The sequence below is a fragment of the Hemiscyllium ocellatum genome, chromosome 37 (genome assembly GCF_020745735.1).
Source record: "Hemiscyllium ocellatum isolate sHemOce1 chromosome 37, sHemOce1.pat.X.cur, whole genome shotgun sequence".
Taxonomy (NCBI): domain Eukaryota; kingdom Metazoa; phylum Chordata; class Chondrichthyes; order Orectolobiformes; family Hemiscylliidae; genus Hemiscyllium; species Hemiscyllium ocellatum.
The window spans coordinates 34,281,822-34,304,133 of NC_083437.1; the positions used below are offsets into that span (position 1 = coordinate 34,281,822).

Here is a 22,312-nt window from a genome sequence, read left to right on the forward strand (position 1 = left end):
TGCTCGCAGGGTTTTCCCCTGTCAACTTACTGTGCAAGATTGTTTCCGGAAACCTGCTACCATTCCTCAGGACAGGACGAGGCATTTGATGAACGAAGCTCTGAATTGTACACCCATTCCCCCACGTTTCCACCTCAGCATCCTGCCTGCCCACTGTATCTTCATCCAATCAGGGCATCCTTTAGGTTGGTGGAGCGCTGTGATTCAGAAATGCTTTAATATGGAGTATTAGGTGAGCTGAATCTTAAGTTTCTTCTCGGCTTTAATGGGAGTTGCCCCCAATTTTTTTTTGGAGGGATTCTGGCAGCTAGACCAAGCAACATCTCTCACCCTATCTCACCAAATTCACCTCATTAACTCACTTCAGTGGTGACTCTCAGATCCAATTCTATTCCAACCTTAATGCTGACCTTTCAGAATCATGCAGCACATAATCAGACCCTTCGGTTCAACCAGTCCATTCCGAACCTAATCCCAAACTAAATTAGTCCCACCTGCCTGCTCCTGGCCCATCTCCCTCCAAACCTTTCCTATTCACGTACTTATCCAAATGTCTTTTAAACGTTGCAATTGTACTGGCATTCACCACTTCCTCAGGAATTTCATTCCGCATGTGAACCACCTTCTGTGAAAAATATTTATCTCTTACGTCCTTTGTACCTCTCTCTCCCCTCACCTTAAAATGTGCCGCCAGTCTTGGAATTCCCTATCATGGGGAAAAGACAACTACCATCAACTCTATCTATACCTCACATTATGTTATAAACTTCTGTCAGGTCACCTCATAACGTCCTTCTGGAACAATACTCCACTCATCGGATATCCTCAGACAGGTCCCAGTGCCTGTGCCATCTCTGAAAGCCCGGTGGGCACACAAACACTGTCAGTCTGAAGCTGATCTGCACAGTTACCGGCATTTGCCCTGAGCGTAGCAGATAGGTGGGCATTGACGCCCCTGCTTTGCAGGTACTGTTCAGGATGCCCGGCTGGGCAGGGTGGTACAGACATCCTCTTTCCCAAGACCAGATGCAAGGCCGTGACACCAGACTGTGCCAGCATGGTCTCAGTTTGCCTCCCAGGTCTCAACCCTCTGAAGGAATGCAGAGCAATGTTGGAAAAAGGTCACTGACCATCTCTACATTTTCCTCAAATTCACCTTGCCCTTTAGTCAATGCACGAGAGATTTTTTTTCCCAACGTTGAGATAGGCCTTGCCGAACTTCTCACCTAATTCTGCCAGAAATATTGCCGCAGCCGGTGTCACACAGGCCCATCTCAGATTCCATTCAATATTTCTGCCATATTGGGGGTGAGAATGGACCAAAATCAGAGGCCACAAATGTAAGATAGCAGATAGTAAACCCATTCGGAAATTTGGAAGAAAAAGCTTTTACCGGAGGCCAATCAGAGTGTAGAACTTGCTACCTCTGGGAGCGTTTGAAGTAAAAACATTAAGTAATTCAGAAGATGCTGAATTAACATATGCCAGGGAAAGGAATGGAAGATTATATTGATCGAGTTAAATCATGTTGGATTGGAGCATACTGGAATGAGGACCAACATGAAATAGTTGGACTGAAAAGTCTGTTTCAATGCTGTATATTTCCATACTCCAATATAAAATTATCTGATAGAAGGTGATGGAAGCCATTCAACCTGTTGTAGTTCAATCATTGTAGAAAAGCCCACACTCCTCATCATGTCACCTTAGGCTCTGGATGAATCAACATGTCTTGCCTCCAAGACTGTCCTATTGAATCACAGAAATGTGGATTCCTCTTTGTGTCGGGAGAACTATTTTGCCTTAATGACAGTACAGCTGCCTTGAAGACAAGAGAGACTTTGATTCAGTGACGAGTACAAATTTCAGGTTGATGCTTCAATGTGGTAGTGAGAAAGTGCTGCACTGTCAGAAATGACATTTCTAGACAACATATTAAACCAAAGCCCCACCTTCTCCTTTAAATGTACGTAAAAGGGCAACAAATCAGCCCAGTTCTCACCAGGTCCTGACCAAGATTTAGCCTTCAACATTAAACAGAAAGTCAAATTATGATCACATTCATGGGATCTTTCTATGCACCGATTGTCTGCTATGTATTCTAGATTTGGAGGGATATGGGCCAGGTGCTGGCAGGTGGGACTAGATTGAGTTGGGATATCTGGCCTGTGTCCGTGCTGTGCATCTCTATGACTCTATTACAACAGTGAGTGCACTTTGAAAATAATTCATTGGCTGTACAGCGCTTTGATATGTTCACATATTTCTTTAAAATGTAAAGTGAACAGAAGAAGTATTTTCTCACTGGTATCTTGTTTCTTTCATGAATAGATATCATCCTTTTATTGAGGTATAGCTTAACAATTTCTATTTTAGTTCAAAGTTCTGGTCTCATTCCATTGCTGACTCATTTCAGATGAGTTACTGTATCTTGTTGGCTGAGAGCTACATGCTAAATGGACCATGTATCATATTCTGGCCTGTAATAGATATTGGACTTTCAAAGGCATAAAGTGACCCTCACAGCAGTAGGTGTAAAGGGGCGGATTATCTGTAATTTATAGACTTGAGAACTTAGTCTTAGTTAAAATAGACAATGAAACTGCTCACATTCCTGATAACCTAGATTATAAAAATTAGTAGCAATCATACCTTCTCAGAGTGAGAGTCCAGCCTCAAGCACATGGTCAGAAAGGATAGCAGGAATCAGATATTGCGCACAATCATGTACTCCAAGGGGCATATATATAACACACATAGCCTGCATGAAAAAATTGATAAAAATCACACAACACCAGGTTATTGTCCAACAGGTTTAATTGGAAGCACACTAGTTTTCGGAGCACTGCTCCTTGTCGCTGCGAAAGCTAGTGTGCTTCCAATTAAACCTGTTGGACAATAACCTGGTGTTGTGTGATTTTTAACTTTGTACACCCCAGTCCAACACCGGCATCTCCAAATCATGAAAAATTGATGGACAACAGAAACAGAGCAAAAATTGAAAGGTACTCTGTGAGAGGAGAAAATATGTCATTGCTGAATATCAGATGTGTTGTAATATCAGACACCTGTTGCTAACGCCAAATGATCCCAGGCCAGGTGTGGCACAGTCAATTACAGAAAGACTGGAGTCACACAGCGAGTGAGTCACCTTCTGCAAAGGGAAAATAGGTTTTGATATTTTGGGTGTGAAATCATCTTTGGAAAGTCTTTTCTTGCTAAATTTCAGAGCTCCTGCATTTATTTTGCAGACTCATATCCTCTTTACTGAAATAATATGGCCTATTTCTTAGGTTGCATCGTGCCTTCTTTTTGAAACAGTCCATCAAGCCAGAATAAGGTTAGCAGAACCACATCGATATTTAAGTGCAAGTGAAGACTCGTCACCCATACACTCAGACCCTGCCTCAGATACGGCTCCTCCTTGCACAGTATAAATGAGGTGCTGAAGGAGATTTTCAACCAAGGAGCTGAGTTGAAAAAGTCCAAATTCATTTCATATAGAAATATCATAATCAGCAAACAACTGAAGAGACAATATCAAATCATTCTGAGTGGAGTTGAGACCAGATCCCTGAAGTAAACTAATCTGCCACCCAGTCATTCTATTTATCAAACAGAGGTTTTACAATCTGATTTTAAATAGAACTGATGGTATTCAAAAGACACATCTATTTTGAGAAAAACATTGTCTCTTTGCTGCCTGCATGAAAATGCAGAGGGAGGTGACGAGAGAATATTCATTTTGCAAAACAGGATTTCAATACTTTCTGTGTGGGATACAGCTACAAATATTAATACTCTCCACCAGGGTCTTGCAAAATTCCAGAAATTCTCTGAAAACAATAGTCCAAAGAACTTCTTAAACATTGTCACAACAGTGGCAAAATGTGAACTATGGATATTCAACATCAATCATCTGATTTTGACACTTGAGACTCTTAATGGAGTTATCAAGATTTTAAAATACTAATGTAAAATGGCTGCAGTGATCATCTGATCACAAATTGAGATAAGTTCAGGAAAGCAATATTGAATAAATTAAATGGCTTGATCTGAAATTATCATTTTATCTGAAGATATTTAAACTAGTCACTGATGCAGCATCAAGAAATTGTCATCTTCTGTTTCAGTTTGTATGTATCTGATAAATTGAACATATTAGGTATCATTGGCTGCCTGCAGGGTATCCAGCTTGTAAGAAAACAATGAAGCTAGACATAGGAATAAACAAAGAAATTGCACTTCAGTAGCTGATTTTTTTTGAATAAGGAAGGGAAAGAAATATGGATTAGTAACAACAAGAACTGGAAGGGTCTCTCTCTCTGTGTCCTCCTCATTATCTCAAAAATACTACCAGTGAAGCAGTGAACTAGGCTAATAACTACTCACCAAAAACCCAAAGATATCTACAGATTTTCCAACTGCTAGGCATTCAAGTCAACAATTAAACAACTGGGGTCTTAGGGTGAAACTTAAAACCACATGGTTTCTAAATAATTCTAACCTGTATTAGCTTTTATTTTTTTTCTTCTGTATCTCACATTCTCACCTTTCTAAAAGTAATATCTGTGTTTGCATGCTTGATATCATGTTTTATTATTTTTCATTGGGTTGATAAATAATAAAATGTCTCCTTTTACTCAAGAAAATGGTGCAATTGATTATTAATTTTGACTAGTACTACAGTTCATTGGAAGAACTCCATGCTATAAAGTTTTTTTTTAATGAACATATTTGTTGAAATCAACTAAGAGGGGGTTAAAAATAGGATTCTGACGCACCCCTCCTCATCTGGTATAACAAGTTTGGGAACTTAGCCGATACATTGCCACAGGCGCTCAATAGAATTGGAGGGGACTAAATTAATTTGTTTCGCAAAAGCTGCTTAAAAATCTGCATCTTAAGTCTCTAATATTAAAAGATGTCTGCATTTGATGATAATGTTTTCCTAAAGCAGTACAAAATAACTTTTGAAAAATTAAGATGTTTCCTTTGGAAGAATTAAAAAGGGTAGCCAAATGTTTCAAAATGGAACTACACCCAAAAATCAGATGAACAGGAAGTGTAAATTAGGTTGCGAAAATGGGTTGAGAAAGAACTTCTTCACCCAGAGGGTTGTGAATCTATGGAAATCCCTGCCCAGTGAAGTAGTTGATGCTAATTCAGGAAGTGTTTTTAAAGCTAAGATTGATTTTCTTTGAACAATGAAGGAATTAAGAATTACAGTGAGAGGGCAGGTAAGTGGAGCTGATGTCACAAAAAGATCAATCATAATTTTATTGAATGGCAGGGCTGGCTTAAAGGGCCGAATGGCCTACTCCTGTTCCTAGTTTTTATGTTCTTATGTAATGTCTGGAAATGAAAACTCAGGATAGTGAAGCAGATAAATTAAAATTTAAAATAATACCCTCAGAATGATGATAGTGGAGGATTCAGCAATGGTAATGTTATTGAATGGCAAGAGGTGGTGGTTAGATTCTTTGTTGTTTGATACAGTCATTGCCTGGCACTGTGTGGTGCAAATGTTATTGACACTTGCCAGCCCAAACGTGGATATTGTCCAGCTCTTGTTACATTTGGGATTGGCCTGCTTCAGCATCAAAGGAGTCATGAATTTTGTGCTGAACATTGTGCAATTGTCAGCAAACATCCCCACTTCCGATGGAAGGAAGGTCATTCATGAAGCAACTGATTGGATTTGGACACTTGGCTGAGGAACTACTGCAGAGATGTCCTGAAGCTGAGATGATTGATTGATCAATTTATTGTCACATGTACAGTGAAAAGCTTTGTTTACGAGCAACATAGGCAGATCTGTCTGACCTCCAGCAAGCACAACCATCTTCCTCTGTGCCAGGTATGATTCTAACCAGCAGAGATTTTCTCCCCTAACTTCCATTGAATCTAGTTTTGCCTTGATGGCTGAAGTGCATACTAGTTAGTGCCAGAAGTGTACAGGTAAAAAAACCTCTAATTTCAAGTCTAGCCAGACATATGTAGAATTTGAATGGATTAAGCAGTTTGCTTTTGATTAGTGACAATGGCACTTAAAATTGAGGTCACCTACGAAAATCTTTCTGAGGTAATTTCCTAAAGGAGTTCAGAAACTCAATGCTCCTTCTATTGGGTGAGCATCAAGGTACCACCATCAAACCCCATAAGGGTTGGAGTGGTTCATCTACGTTCACGTGAATTAAACACTGCTGATGACTGCCCAGCAGTAGCAAAAACGGTTCAGTGCAGGAGTTGAGAGGGCTGGAACTAGTCCAATAACCGTAAAAGAGGCCCAGTGTAGGTAACTAAAGATGGCAGGTCTGAGACAGAGATCTTGTAAACAGATACCCTCGTGGTAAAGTGGAGTGGACTGATGGAGTTCTCAGACTGCTGGAAATAGTGGACATGAAGCCTCAGTTAGTGGAAGAGCTGCAGTGGAGTATAGCAGGAGCTGAGCAGCCACTTGGTGGCAGTAGTGATCCTGGTTGGGGGAAACTCATTTCAAAACAAAGAGAAAAGAGACATATCCAATCATAGACACCTTTATTAGAGACCAATATGAACATGCCAGTGAGCAAAACTGAGAGTTGCCCACTGCGGATCCAAGGAACAAAACCAGGTCTCAATCCTTAATCAGTCAAGACAGGTTGACATAAAGTTAATTGGGAGTGAGTTAAAGGATGAAGTACACATTCCAAATAGGAGGCAAATCTCTGATTACCACCTAGCAACCTCTTTGAAATCAAACATATAAAATGCCTGAATTCACGATATAGATTGTGAAAACGGCCAGGGAAAGGTTAAAACTCAGAAAGACAATATTGCCCAGAGAACAACTCCAGATACTAGTCCCAATGCAGATTTTGAACCAAATTGGTATAAAGAGAATGAATGCAGAATACTTTTCCTGCTTTCCCAAATTAGATAAGGGTGGAGGGGTTGCATTGTTAATCAGAGATAACATTAGTGCAATAGTTGGAGATGAACTTGGTTCATGAAGTCAGAATATAGAACTGATTTGGGTAGAGCTGAGGGATAGTAGGGGGAAGAAGCCATCAGTGGGAGTAATTAGGTCCCTAATAATAACAGTAATGTAGAAGAAAGTACACAAGAAGAAATATTAGGTGTTTGTGATAAAGGGATGGCAATATATGGTTAATGTTAATCTACATATGAACTGGAAAAATCAAACTGGCAATTGTAAACTGGCTGAGGATTCAATAGAATACACTTGACATCATTCTTACAGCAGTATATTCTAGAGTCAAACAGAGAGCAGCTTCTGTTAAATTTGGTGCAATGGAATGAGACAGCATTAATTAATAATCGCTAAGTAAATAAACATCTAGGTTGCAATTATCACAATAATGATTGAGTTTTGTATCCAGGTTGAAAGGGAGAAGAGTGATCTAAGATTAATATTTTAACCATAAAAATGGCAAATTTCTGGAAGTGAAAACTGAGCTCGATGAAGTGAATTGAGAAACTAGGCCAGGAGATAGATCAATAATGAAACAGTGGCAGATATTAAAGGATATTGAAAGATATTCTCAAAAAATATATCTTTGCAAATAAAACAACAATCCCAAAGGAGGACCCATCAACCATTGTTGACTAATGAAGGTAAGGAAAACATCAAACTTAAAGAAAAAACAGATAACCATGCAAAGGTGAGTGACTGATAATTGGTCCAAATTTAAAGAAGAGCAGATAATTATTTCAGGATTAATCAGAGGGAAGATATTAGAGTATGAGAGGATGCTAGTAAAAATGAAGAACAGGTTTCTACAGATACCTAAAAAAAGTATAAATAAAGTTAACGTTGCCCTCTAGAGAGTGAGAATGGAGATATAAGTAGATAATAAGTAAATGATTAAATACTTTGCTTGATTAGATTCCCTACAGTGGGGAAATAGGCCCTTCAGCCCAACAAATCCACACCAACCCTCTGCAGAGTAACACCCCAGACCCATTCCTCTACATTTACCCCTGATTAATGCACCTAACCTGCACATGATGGTCAATTTAGCTTGGCCAATTCACCTGACATGTACATCTTTGGATTGTGGGAAGAAACCCACACAGACACAGGGAGAATGTGCAAACTCCACACAGACAGTCGCCTGAGGATGGGATTGAATTCAGGTCCCTGGTTCTGTGAGGCAACAGTGCTAACCACTGAGCCACCACGCTTCTGGCTTCACAATAGGGAATGCAAAAACATCCCATTAATAGCTGTAAATCAGTAGAAAGAAGAAAACAACTTGGTGAAATTAGACAGTGATACAGTGTAAACCGATGAATCTGTGGGCTGACAAGTCTTAGGATCCTGTTCAACTTCATCCTGGTGTCTTAAAAGAGGTGGCTAGTTAGGCAGTAGATAGTTTGGTCTAAAATTTCCAAAATATATTAGATCCTGAAACAGTTCCATTAGACTAGTGAATACAATCACTCTATTCAATAAGAAAAGGGGCAGAAAACAAAAAACTATAGGCCAATGCATATTACATCTGTCATAGCGAAGATGTTAGAATCAGTTAATAAGGGGGAATGTATTGATATATTTTACTTGGATTTCCAGCAGGCATTTAACAAAGTTTCATATACAATGTATTGCAAATATAGAAGGATATGTTGGGGGGATAATGTCTTAGCATGGATAGAGGATTGACTGGCTGACAATACACAGGGAATCTGCATAAATAGATATTTCTTTGATTGGCAGAATGTGATGAATGAAATTCCACAGGGGTCTGTTTTGGTGCCTCTGCTTTTGTGAATTTTTATCAATGTCTTGGATGAGGGGAGCGAAGCTGTGGTAGTTAAATTTGCAAATGACACAAAACTAAGTAGTTGGGAAGAGGGCTTAAGGAGAGTCCAGATCCACATAGATAAGTTGAGTGAGTGGGCAAAAATCTGGCAGTTGATGTACAGTGTGGAAAAATATGAAATTGCTGACTTTTGGCATGAAAATTAAAAACAGAGTATTACCCAAATGGAGAAAAACCACATGGGATCGAGGTGTTCTATTGCACAAGTTACAAAAAGTTAGTATGCAGGTCCAGCAAACAATGACAAAGGCTAATGAAATGATGAGAGACATTCCTGATGAAGGGCTTATGCCCAAAACGTCGATTCTCCTGCTCCTTGGATGCTGCCTGACCTGCTGTGCTTTTCTTGTGCCACACTTTTTGATTCTAATGGAATGCTATCCCTTATTATGAGAGGAATTGAGGATTGAGTTGAGGAAAATAAAGATGGAGCTAATTACTACAGATGCTAGAAACTGCACTGAAACCAAAAACTGCTGGAAATCCCAAGGAATCGGGCAGCATCCATAGAGAGAGAACAAGCTAACCTTTTGAGTTTAGATGACCCTGATGAAGAAACAACTAGACATGAAAGGTTAGCCTGCTCTCTCTCCACAGATGCTGCCTGACCCGCTGTGATTTCCAGCACTTTTTGGTTTCAATAAAAATAAGGGTGTTCTGCTTTATTTATGTAGGGCATTAGTGAGACCACATCTGAAGTACTGCATGCACTTTTAGTCTCCTTATTTATGGAAGGATTTAAATGTCTTGGAGCAGGGGCCTTACTAAATTGATACCTGGAATGAGTGGGTTGGCTTTTGAGGATAGGTTGGACTTGCCTTCATTGGGGTTTAGAAAAGTGAAGTGTATATGATTCTGAATGGTCTTGATGAGATATGTACAAAGCATGCTTTTTATTGTGGGGCAATCCAAGGCTAGTGAGCATTGTGTAATCTGTAGCGGTTACCTTTCTAGGACAGGGTTAAGAAGAATTCTTTTCTCTCAGCTGGTTGTACAACTTTGGAATATTCCACCTCAAAAGGATTTTTTTAAAAGTAGAGGTGGATAGATTTTAGTGGCGGAAGGGAATCACAGGGTTTTGGGAGTGGATAAGAATGTGGAATTTGGAATTTGAATTTGAATTTGAAACACTAAGAGATCAGCCATTATCATACTTAATGGCTGGCTTGTGGGGTTAAATGGCCTATTTCTGTTTATAATTGATATATTCATATGTTCATTTGTAATGGAATGTTCACAAACAGAAAGGAATATCACTTGTATTCAATCTTCATAATGGGAGTTGTCATAATAGTGGTAAAAGTGAACTATTCTCCTGCTCCTTGGATGCTGCCTGACCTGCTGCGCTTTTCCAGCAACACATTTTCAGCTCTGATCTCCAGCATCTGCAGTCCTCACTTTCTCCTATCAATAATCAATGGCCATCATCTGATTTATTACAGATAAATTATTACAGACGCCCCGTATCCTTGGGTCTGGTTACCACAGTTTCAGTTACCTGCAGTTTACCGTGGCCTGAACATATTATAGGGAATGTTCCAGAAACAGGGACCAGGAGGCTGCCGGGAAGGTATATTTCACATTTAAATGAATGAGTTCATACCTATCAGTGGTTTCGAACTCCCACGGTAGGTCTTGGAAAGTATCCCCCGCAAGAATGGGAGTCTACTGTACTTGAGACTGATATGGACTGGAAGAATTTTTAGTAAAAGCTAATTATTATCTTAAATAGTGGCCGTGATAATAAGCTGACAATAGACTGGGGCAAGTTGAGGAAACCAACGTGGAATACAATCTAAAATAAAACCACCATTTTGTGTGAAGACATTGAAACCAGTCACAGAGTCAACATGAACAAACTGACATCTGCTGTTTCAATTTGCACATTCCTGGTGAGTATTGTACATGAAAGATTGCCTGCAGTGTGTTTGATGTGGCATTTTATTATTTTTGTTGCAGTTGGTAAGTAAGAAACTTGCTTTTTCTTTCACTCAGGAAGAACTTCATATTCAGCTGTTTACTTTGACTGATACTGTGCTTTCACAGAAGTGATAGCTGTATGCTAAAAAGAATCCGAGTTATATTTTGCAACTGAACAAGAGGGAGTTTAAAACAGGTAAGCCAATTTCCACCTTCTCACCTGGTGTGACAGTATGATAAGATACCCGTGGAGTTCCCCTGCACACTGTGACACATTTTGAGGGAACTCCATCAATACTAACAAATTCTTATTGTACTATTCCACCCTGAGGGCTTAACACACATCTGGGAAATAGTTCTCTTCAAAAACTAATGATTTCTTTTTATAAAAATAATTTGAGATAGTTTGATATTTTGACATTTTAAAAACAAGGCTGTATTTTCATTTAATTTGGTGAGAATAAAGCAGAGAGAACATTGCCAAAATAGAAATTCAACTCAAAATGAGCCCGACTTTCCAGCTACTTGCCATTTCAATGTACCACCTTGCTTTCAGCTGACATTTCTGACCTGGGCTTGCTGTGATGTTCCAGTTACGCACATCGCAAGCTTGAGGAACAACACTTCCTTTTCTGATTAGGTACTTCCCTGCTAGGAGTTCTCAATATTGAATTCCACAACTTGAGAGCCAGACTGCATGATGCCTGTTCTCCATATTTCTTACATTTTCTGTTCCTCTCTCTCATTCCAAAGCCTTTTCCTGTTCAAGTCTTGTTTATTTTGCTCACAGTACAAAGGACTCATTGCCTCCCTTTCACACTTTAATTTAGATCCATTTTATGTCTTTTTTTCTCTTTCACTATCGTAGAAACCTCTTTGACTTTGTACTGAGCCTCTTCATCAGTTCCATTTCCCACTCCTCCACCTCCACCAAAAGTATTGAAAACATTTCCAACACTTTTAATTCTGAAGAAATCATACCAAGTTCAGAATACTAATTCTGTTTTCCTCTTTGCAGATGCTGCCAGACCTATTGAGTTTCTCCAGCATTCTCTGTGTTCTTAACTCAAAACATCGCCTGGTAAATGTTAACGTGCTTTCCTCACTTAGAATCTAACTGATGTAGAATCATAGAATCCTTACAGAGTAGAAGCTGGCCATTTGGCCCATTGAGTCCTCACCAACCCTCTAAAGAGCCATCCCACCCAGACCCACCTCCCTACCTATCATGGTAACTTTACATTTCCCATGGCTAATCCACCGAGCCTGCGCATTCCTGGACACCATGGGCAATTTAGCATAGCCAATCCACCTCACCTGCACATCTGTGGATGGTATTTATGTATCCATTTCTGATTCATTTTCTTCAAATGTTAAGTTAGTAGATGGTAGTTAAAGTTAGTTTTAAAATACTAGCAATTTATTTTTCTGTTTTTGCAGCAGCAGCTTCACAAAAATCTGGGAGTGGGGCTCCTGAGTGAATGGGAATGAATGTATTTGGAGTGAACTAGATCATAATGTATCTCTGCATGAATTCTCACAGCTATTCCTTAGAGTAGCAAGTTCCACATTTTTACAAATCTTTGGATAATGAATTTTCTCCTGAATTCCCCATATGAATTCCTGGTTAATGTTTTCCATTTATGGTCTCTAGTTTTGATCTCCAGTGCATCTTGCTAACAACACACATCATTAGCCATTGAAGTCATCTGGACTGACTCAATGCAAAATAGTAGTACAACAGAATTGATGCGGTGGAGAACAAGTGGACGTTGTGCAGCATATCCTATGATTCTTAAAGAGCAGTGATCAGCAACTCATTATGAGCATTATTATCTGAAATCAGCTAACATCTCACATATTTATTATGTACAATAATATATTGTATATAATATATAATGTGTCTGCATACATGAATAAACGATGGCAATTATTATAGAATCATAAAGCACAACAAAAGGCCATTTAGCCCATCCTACCTATACCAGCTCTCTCATAGATTTACCAATTCATAATTTTCCCCTGTACTTTCCCTGTCATGGGGAAATAATTGCATTTTTAGGTATATATTCAATTGTCTCTGAAAGCTACGATTGAGTTTGTTTCCACCATCCACTGCATTCTAGACCATAACTCTCTGCGCAAAAACAAAACATATTTTGTTCCCCTAACTGTTTTTCCAAATGTCCAGCATTTCTCAATGACAAGTATGAGGCTAACCATCCTATACCTTTCAACTTTCTCTCTCCCCCTTTTCTTGAATAAGGATATTACATTTGAATAAAGGGTGGCACGGTGGCTAAGTGCTCAGTACTGCTGCCTCACAGCGCCAGGGACCCGCACTCGATTCCCACCTTGGGCGACTGTTTGTATGGAGTTGGACATTAGATTCCCTACATTGTGGAAACAGGCCCTTCAGCCCAACAAGTCCACACCTACCCTCTGAAGAGTAACCCACCCAGACTCATTTCCCTACATTTCCCTCTGACTAATGCACCCAACCCTACGGACAAATTAACATGGACATGGACACATCTTTGGACTGTGGGAGGAAACCAGAGCATCCAGAGGAAACCGGAGCACCTGGAGGAAACCCACGCAGTCACGGGGTGAATGTGCAAACTCTACACAGACAGTCGCCCGAGGCTGGAATTGAACCCGGGTCCCTGGCGCTGTGAGGCAGCAGTGCTAACAACTGAGCCACCGTGACTCCCCTAATGCAGAGAGGCCCCAGTAAGATTCTCCCTGTGTCTACGTGGGTTTTCTCCAGATGCTCCGGCTTCCTCCCATAGTCCAAAGATGTGCAGGTCAGGTGAATTGACCATGCTGAATTGCCCTTAGTCAGGGGTAAATGTTGGGGAATGGATCTGGGTGATTTACTCTGTGGATGGTAGATGTGTACTTGTTGGGCCGAAGGGCCTGTTTCCATTCTGTAGGGATCCTAAACTGGTTGGTAGCATTGGAGTAAAAGATTAGTTGTAATGTATTGAATAGTAGAGCAAACCTAAGTAGCTGTTTCTAATGATATTATGTTTATATGAAATCTGAATTATATGTGCTGGTATGACTTCTATCATGAATTTATCATTGACAAAGATCAGTAGGCTATTAACTTATTAATGTACTATAATTCAGTTTAGCCCATGATTAATACCACTAAGCCCCATTGGGAGAACATTAACTTTATTCTTTAAAGCTGTCTTGTCTGTTCAAGTTTGGAACCTGGCATTAGTTCTATTTATATGCCTAACATGATGCAGTTTGAGTTCCAGTTCCTAGATGTTTAGCACAAGGCATATTCTGAGCTCGGGTACATTTTACAAGATAAACCCAGATGGGAACTTGATCCATCTGACTCCTCTTTGCTCCTTCATAAACATTTCCGAATCCCAGAACCCCTATGACCTAAAGATCAAGGACAGAAAGTGAACATTCTCACCTCCACATTTCCTACAAGCCATGCAGCATCTGATTGGAACACATTGCTGTTCCTTCATCATTGCTGGATCCTTACCCAATAGCACTGTAGACATGCATTCACACATACACCTCAGCACTTCAAGAAGACCCTTCATCTCTTCTGAAGGGTGACTAGAGATGGTAATTAAATCCTAGTCCTAATATAGATGACCATATCCTAAATGGGGATTTTTGAAAATCAATTGCGAGAATACCAAAATGTTCAATTTTGCCTCTTGGCTGAAGCAATCCAAGATATTTTGTTCCAAGACCGTACCCAAAAACCACTTCCAAGGGCTGACCACTCTTTATACAAAGCAGGTCTTCCTGACGTATGTTGTAAATGATCATTTGAACAGTTTAAACTGAGTCACTCTACTCCACATCTGGAAGATGTGTAGGTATAATTGCATACTCCTTATGTAGCTTCAGCAGAAATGACCATGACACTACGTCTCCAGGGATTTCACTGATCTGCTGCTGACATTATGTGGGGTTTCTAATCCCATGTGTCTTTACTTTTCTTGAAGTGGTTTTCCAGAACTAAAATATCTATACTGTTGAATAGATTTTATATTTCAAGAAGATCCTCTATCAATTAACTTGCTTTGAGGCGAACAATTCCATTTCTTCAGTCTCCTCATAAGTTTTAATGGAAAGTTCCTTCTCTGTGTCATCTCCTTGGTTTGAATGGTTTCTGTGATATTTCAGTGGCCACAACTTAATGCAATATCAGGCAGAATCTAGTGAAACCCCAGGGAAAGGGAAATGAGGTGGATTGGGTCACTTGATTGTGCAGGAGGATAAATGTCAGCTTCCTGAGAGTGGGATAAAAGTCAGGAAGTAAATGGCTAATGGATTAAAGGTAGATGGTGGTTCCTGCCAGCATGCAATGGGAACGTATTTTTAATGCATTAGAGTGTCACGTATTCTCATACAAACACGCAGTCACCAGATTAAACACTGCCTTTGTGATGTAATTGGTATTGTATGAACTGTCAGATTCAGAACAGGAAAATGGTGGGCCTGCAGCAAATGTGGTAGTCCTCCTGCTGATTTTCGACTGAGGAGAGGCTGTTTTGCTTGTAGGGCAACTTTGCTGAACTGGGGGCAGGGGGACAAGTCTGAGAGGTTATGGCAGTTGGTCAAGGAGCTGATAGAAAATAAGAAACATAGAAAATAGAATCAGGAGTAGCCCATTCAATCCTTTGAGTCTGCTCCACAAATCAATATGAACATGGCCAATTATTCAACACTGTACTCTGTTCCTGTATTCCCATATTCATCCACATATTCTGAAGAATTATGTCCAAATCCTTCTTGATGACATTCAATGCTATGGCCTCAACCACTTCCTATGAAAGTTAAGGGCATGGCTGTTCAAGGAAGGAGATTGGGTTGTGGGGTACAGAGGGAGGAAACTGAATATCGCTATGATAGGCCGTGATACAGGGAAACTGAGGTGAGGTTGGGGTGTCTAAACAAAGGTTTAATTGCTGATCAGGGTTGGAATATAAGCATAGGGAGGTCTTACTGCAAGTGGACAAAGTGCTGGTGAGACCCACATCTGGAGAACTGTGAGCAGTTTTGATCTCCTTATTTAGGGAAAGATATCATTTCTTTGGAGGCATTTCAGAGAAGGTTCACAGGATGGTCACAGGTATGAAGGGATTGTCTTATGAGCAAAGGCTAAGCAGGTTGGGATTCTGCTCACTGAAGTTTAGAGGAATGAGAGGTGATCTCATTGAGACATTTAGGAACATTTAGGGGCTTGACAGGGTAAATGCTGATAGGACCGGAGAATGTAGGACCAGAGAGCATTATCTCAAAACAAAGGGCACCAATTTAAGGCTGAGATGAGGAGGAATTTCTTCTCTCATGGTTGTGTGTCTGTGGAATTCCTTGCCACAGAGAGTTGTGGGAGCAGTGTCCTTTTGTATATTTTAGGCTGAACTAGATGGGTTCTTGATCAGGAGGGGGGTCAGGGATTGTGGGAAAAACATAGGAAAGTCGATCTGAAGAACTTTGGATCAGCGATGATACTAATGGAGCAGGCTTACTCCCCTTCTATGTTTTATGGACTTTGATTATTTTTCAAGGGTGAAAAGTCACAGCAGGATCAACAATGATGTATGTGTGTGTGTGTGTGTGTGTGTGTGTGTGTGGTCAGTGTGTGTGTGTGTAAGTGTGTACATGTATTTATGTGTATGTGTATGAGAATATGCTTGTTTGTGTGTTTGTGCATGTAGATGTGTGTATATGCTATATATGTGTGCATATGCACGTGTGTGTGTTTGTGTGTTGGAGTGACAGTTCAACAGTGGGGCAGCTGTATGTTCACAGACAGTTGGCTAAAAATGCTAGTGGGTGGTTTGAGGATCACAGAAGTAGAAAGGATTGAGGGTAATGGATGAAATGTCAAAGGTGACTGAGGAACGATGTAGGGTGATGTCTTGTCACTCCAAGGAAACAAGGTGCTGCAGGTGGGGAGTAGGTAACAGTAGTTCAAGTTCAAGAACCACTTCTCAGATGGGCAGAGTGACGCTGCTGGTCTCCAGGGAGTGGATACCTGTGCAGGTACCATCTGGACCTTCACCCACTGCCCACTCCAGCAGCACAATTAGCTGGATGCCGAACTGAGTGTAACAAATTGGATGGTGAATCAATCCCACATCCGAGTGCAGTCCTGCTCAACTCTGATCTCTCCATCAGCCATGTATTCTGCCTGCATTCTGACTGGGGCAGCATCCCAGACTTACACTCAGATGTACTCTGTATCTGCCTTTCTTTTTATCAAAAGCTAGGACAGAGTTAAATGAATTTTCTATCGGTGCAGTGGGAACCCATATTTGAAGTTATTAGATTTTTAAAAAGATTCTTACATGAAGCATTACCACAGCCGAGAATTTTGCAACCATTAAAATCAATGGGCAGAAAATTAAAGGTAGTGGGCCTGTGATTATTCATGAAAATTGTTCCACTGCATAGTTTAAAAATTTATTCTCGTATATGTCGGCTGAAAATTGAAGTGGAAGGTCTATGATCAGCTGAACTCATGTTATTTTTCATGTACCGCTAGTTGTTACCTGAAACAAATAGAAAATGCTGGCAAAATTCAGCAGGTCCGGCAGCATCCATGGAGTGATAAACAGAGTAAACATTTCTTCAAAAACTGCTTTTATTCCAGTTTTCACTTGTCTTCTGAAGATGCCCATCTGCCACTGAGGCACAATTGCACAGATGCTATCTCCACGGCCTCTTCTTTATATGTGAGACTGTCATCTAAGAGCTACTCAACAGGGGAGACCAAGCCAGCTCTCACTCAGAGCCAACAGCCACGCAAGCACTTCCCAGTAGGGGGTGCCATCAGCAATCGGTAGTGCAAACCTTCAAGCAAAAAGAAAATACTGTGGGTGTTGGAAAGGTGAAACAAAACCAGGAAATTATGGAAAGATTCAGCAGGTCAGGCAGCATCTTTGGAGAGAGAAACAAAATCAGAGCAGGAACGAGTATTGAGTTAGGTGATCATACTGAATGACATAGTAGGTTTGAAGGGCTGAGTGACAGACCTCTACTTTTCTGTTTCTATGTTTCTAAGTGAGAAGACAAAACCTTTGGTTTGTGAGTTTTGAGAAGATTTGTACCTCAGTTTGAGGTTCAGGTTGTAACTTTGCTCACTGAAATGGTAGGTTTGTTCTCAGATGTTTCGTCATCATACTAGGTAACATCATCAGCGAGCCCCTGGTGAAGCACTGGTGTTATGTCCCACTTTCTATTTATGTGTCTTGGTCTGTTAAGGTGGGTGATATCACTTTCGGTTCTTTTTCTGAGAGATTGGTAAATGGGATCTAAATCGATGTGCTTACTGATGGAGTTCTGGTTTGAATGCCCGGCCTCTAGAAATTCTTTTGTGTGTCTCTGTTTAGTCTATCCTGGGGTGGATGTGTTGTCCCAGGGAAATCCTTCTTTGTCTATGTGGAAGGATACTAGTGATAGCGGTCTTGTCTTTTGGTGGCTAGTTGGTGTTTGTGTATCCTGGTAGCTAGTTTCCTGCCTCTCTATCCAACCTTATTGTATTTCTTTTCTCACCTTAACCCAAGGGCAACAAAACTATGAAACTGTACAAACTATTTCCAGAGTGAATTTTGAAAGAACAGAGCAGGTTATAAAGACAGATTCTGGTGACAGTATCTTGTAGCCTTGATTCTTTCTGCGCCAACTACTCAACAATAACATAAGATATGCATCTCTGTTTGGAATCTGTTACATAGCTGGTGAATAGATAATGGTCAAATCGGAAAATTTGACACATAAAAGTCATTGGACAAACAGGCAAAAAACTAGCCACCAGGATACATGAACATTAACTAGCCACAAAAAGACATGACTCATTCTCACTAATATCTTTACATACAGATGAGGAAGGACACCACTTCCACTGGGACAATACATCCCTCCTAGGACTAGCCAAACAGAGACACGCACGAGAATTCCTAGAAGTTGGCATTCCAACTGGAACTCTATCAACAAACACATTGATTTGGATCCCATTTATCACTCTCTAAGAAAAAGAACAGTAAATGACATCAAAACAGTAAATGGCATCATTGCAGGAAATTATGTCACTAACCAAAGGAAACCTAAACACATAAATAAAAAGCAAGCCATACCACAAGTGCTTCACCGGACACTCACTGATAATGTAACCTAGTATGGTGATGAAACATCTGAAAACTAACCTTCCAACTCAGTGAGCAAACTTACATCCAGAACCTCAACTTGAGCTACAAATCTCTTCAAAACTCGCTAACACAAAAATCACTCCATGAAACTAACATCACCTCGTTCACAAATGTCATTTCTAAGTTCTGCCAGGGATAAGAATATTATTTACACGACCTATTTACTGAAAGTTTGTAGGTTCAAATCTCATTACAGACTTGCGCATAAAGTAAGAATCAAGGCTGGGACTATAACGAAATAGAGGAAATGCTGCAATATTGAAGGTACTGACTTTGGATGATACTTTAATGGAGTTGGTTGGTATTATTTTGCAGTAGGGGAGTTAATTCTGGTGTTCACATTAATATTCATCCATCAATCAGCATCATCAAACAGATTATCTAGTTAGTTATCATGTCGCTGTATATGGGAAATTGCAGTGTGCAATTTAGATAGCATGTTACCTACATTACAGAAGTGGGCTACACTTCCAAATACCTAGAATCATAGAATCCCCATGTTGTGGTGGCAGGCCATTCAGCCCATCGAGTCCATACTGACCCTCTGAAGAGTGTCATCCCCCACTTCATTGGCTTAAAGCACATTGGGAATGTGAAAGGTGTTGCATGAATCCAAGCCTTTTTGTTTAAATAATCTTCCAAAGGATTTGTGAGGTGTCCAACCTGTTAATTTCCTTTGAGCTCTTCATAAGGAGAACGTCTCTGCCGGTGAGTTGGGAAAGAACGGGAGTCATCACTCTAGAAGTAAACAAATACATTGAGCATGCAGGTCATAAAGGATGACAAATTCATTGATCAATAAATTTAATGAATGCAGTGATCTAGATAAGTTAATGGATAAGTAACTAGATGGATGCATGTGTGATAAGCATAAATATTGTTTATATTGGCACTAATGTGAATATTTTTCTTTTCCAGAAAAGATGTTTAAATCATGAGGAAAATACAAAAACTAAAAAATATTATTTGTTGCTCTGAAACATTTCCCAGAAAATCCTTTCAAGTTCTTTGACATCATTCCACCCACAAATGTAGCTATTTGTGCAGGTTCAGGGACTGCCTCAGATCAGGAGGCTCCATGGGGAGTAAGTGGGAGAAACCATCATTTCATTCTTAGGAAATTCAATATCAGCAATTTATTCAAAAGCCTTCCTGGACCATCTTTTCAAGCTTTGACCTTTACTCAAGGATGCCATCAATATTGTTTAGTTTGTGAATGTAGAAAATAAAACAAGTTCTCTTTTCTGTGTTCTGCTGGATTCTGCAAACATTAAGAGCAATGAAGGCAAATGGATCAGAAGGACTGGTCTTCTCATGGTTACTGTTCTTATACTCTGTACAATATTTGATATGTTTCAGTTCTAATGGATTAAAATCTATAATGCGGTTTTTTATTTACTGTAATATAACTTTGGAAACAGCCTGAAATTATGCTTTCTTCATCTTTCCTTTATTAAGAGCTTATCTTATTTAACAATCAATTTTTCTAACACTGGGTGAAGACGATACAATAAATGCAGTTTTACACACACAGTTAGATCAAGTGGACCATTAACATCACATGTCAAATTTAGCATAGATTCTTCATGTTAACTTCATGACAACCTAAAATAGCCCATCATTCCCTCACATTAACGACTTGAGACATGGAACATCGTTGCAGACTGTTAGGTGAATTTGATTTATTCAGACAATATTTAAAATTGTTTTGATCTGATTGATGCTCAGTGAATGGTTCCCTGGGCAACAGCTGCTCGAGAGGGAATCTCATCTAACTGGCCTGTCTTTGTCATAGTTGGATACTTAGATTAAACCTTTCAGGAGCAGTGTAAGAATGCACACAGAATGCATGTACAAACTGACCTGTCATCACTGAGGCAGCCTCAAAACCTTACCCCAAATTCAGTTACATTGTGGGAAGTGCTTGCTTAAATTGACAACATTTAATTCTAAAATAATAGGATTTTACAGCATAGCAACAGGCCATTTGAACCAGCTGATCTATACTGGTTTTTCTACTCTTCCCAAGCCTCTTCCCACTGTATTTACCTCACCCATTCAGCGTAACATGAAATGGAAACATAGAAAATAGGAACAAGAATAGGTCATCCAGCTCATCTAATCTGCTTCGCCATTCAATAGGATCATGGCTGATCATCTAACGCAGTTCACTGTTGCCACTTCCATCCTATACCCTTTGATCGATTTAGCCCTAAAAACTATATCGAATTCCTTATTGAAAACATTCAATATTTTGGCTTCAACTGCTTTCTATGGCAGAAAATTTCACCAATCTCTAATACTTTCTCCTTCATTCCCTTAACCTAGCTTCTCCTGAGATGAAATTATGCTGATAGATTGTTTTATATACTTACCATACAAAGGAAATTAGAAGACTGAAAACAGGAGTGTAGGTGTGTAAATTGGCTAAACAGTCAAAGGAGGCTTTTAAAAGTGTGTAGAGATTCACTGATCGAATGGGTTCAGGATGAAAATTGTGACCCAAGGCTCAGCCACTAATGGTGCATTCCAAGAACAGGGAGACTGGGGAACATTTGGCAGGACACATTCAGAACTTCAAAGAGCACTGACTGGGGAAGGTCATCATGGAGTAACAACATGGAGGGATTCGGAAAAGAGAACAACATTTATAAAGCAGGGTGATATGAAACTGATAGAGGCTGACCTGGTAAGGGATTAGAGGTGTGTTGGATCTATACAAGGTAGAGTGTGGCCTGTTCAGCTGTACATCTGCTGAGTTGACATCGGGATACTGACCAAGAGAGCTTTGTAAAATCTTTAGATGACATAGGCACAGTTGGGAATAATGTACGTGAGAAAAAAGAACATTAGATTCAACCTCTCACGTTATTACAGCAGATCACAAAAAGTGTGAGCAAGAGAAAGGCTGGAGGTTAGATGGGGAAAAAGTTGAAGCAATGTTCAAGTTCAGGATAAAAAAGGACTGATTGTTTTGGTGCTAGTGGTAGCCTTTATTTTAACACAAAGAGAACACCATGGGAGGCAGAATGTTAATTATTGCCTTATTTGGACCAAAGGATCTGTTTCCGTGCTGTGTGATTTTATGACTGAGCTGGACTGACCTGGATGTTGTGATATCTGTGTTGTGTCATTGAACTCACCGAAGGTCTCCAATGGAGGAGAGATCCATGCACAGGAAGTGACAGCAGGAAGAGGTTGGTTGGGTATGGGCATGAGGGAGTAGAGGAGGGTGTTGGCAGTCAGGAAGATGTTTCGGTCTCTACAATGCTGGCACCCTCAATCAGGCACAGAGGTATGTTAAATGAAGGACCACCATACACACACAGACACACATTATACACGCAGAGACACATACATACA

General features: G+C 40.0%; 1 long non-coding RNA gene across 1 annotated transcript; it reads left to right on the forward strand.

The window, feature by feature from the left end:
• The first annotated feature begins 81 nt into the window (after positions 1–81).
• Positions 82–20,314, forward strand: LOC132833741 (uncharacterized). Its single transcript, XR_009647104.1, has 5 exons — positions 82–232; positions 10,271–10,720; positions 10,824–10,944; positions 19,128–19,213; positions 19,868–20,314. It is a non-coding gene; the product is annotated as an uncharacterized LOC132833741 (long non-coding RNA).
• Positions 20,315–22,312: the final 1,998 nt, after the last annotated feature.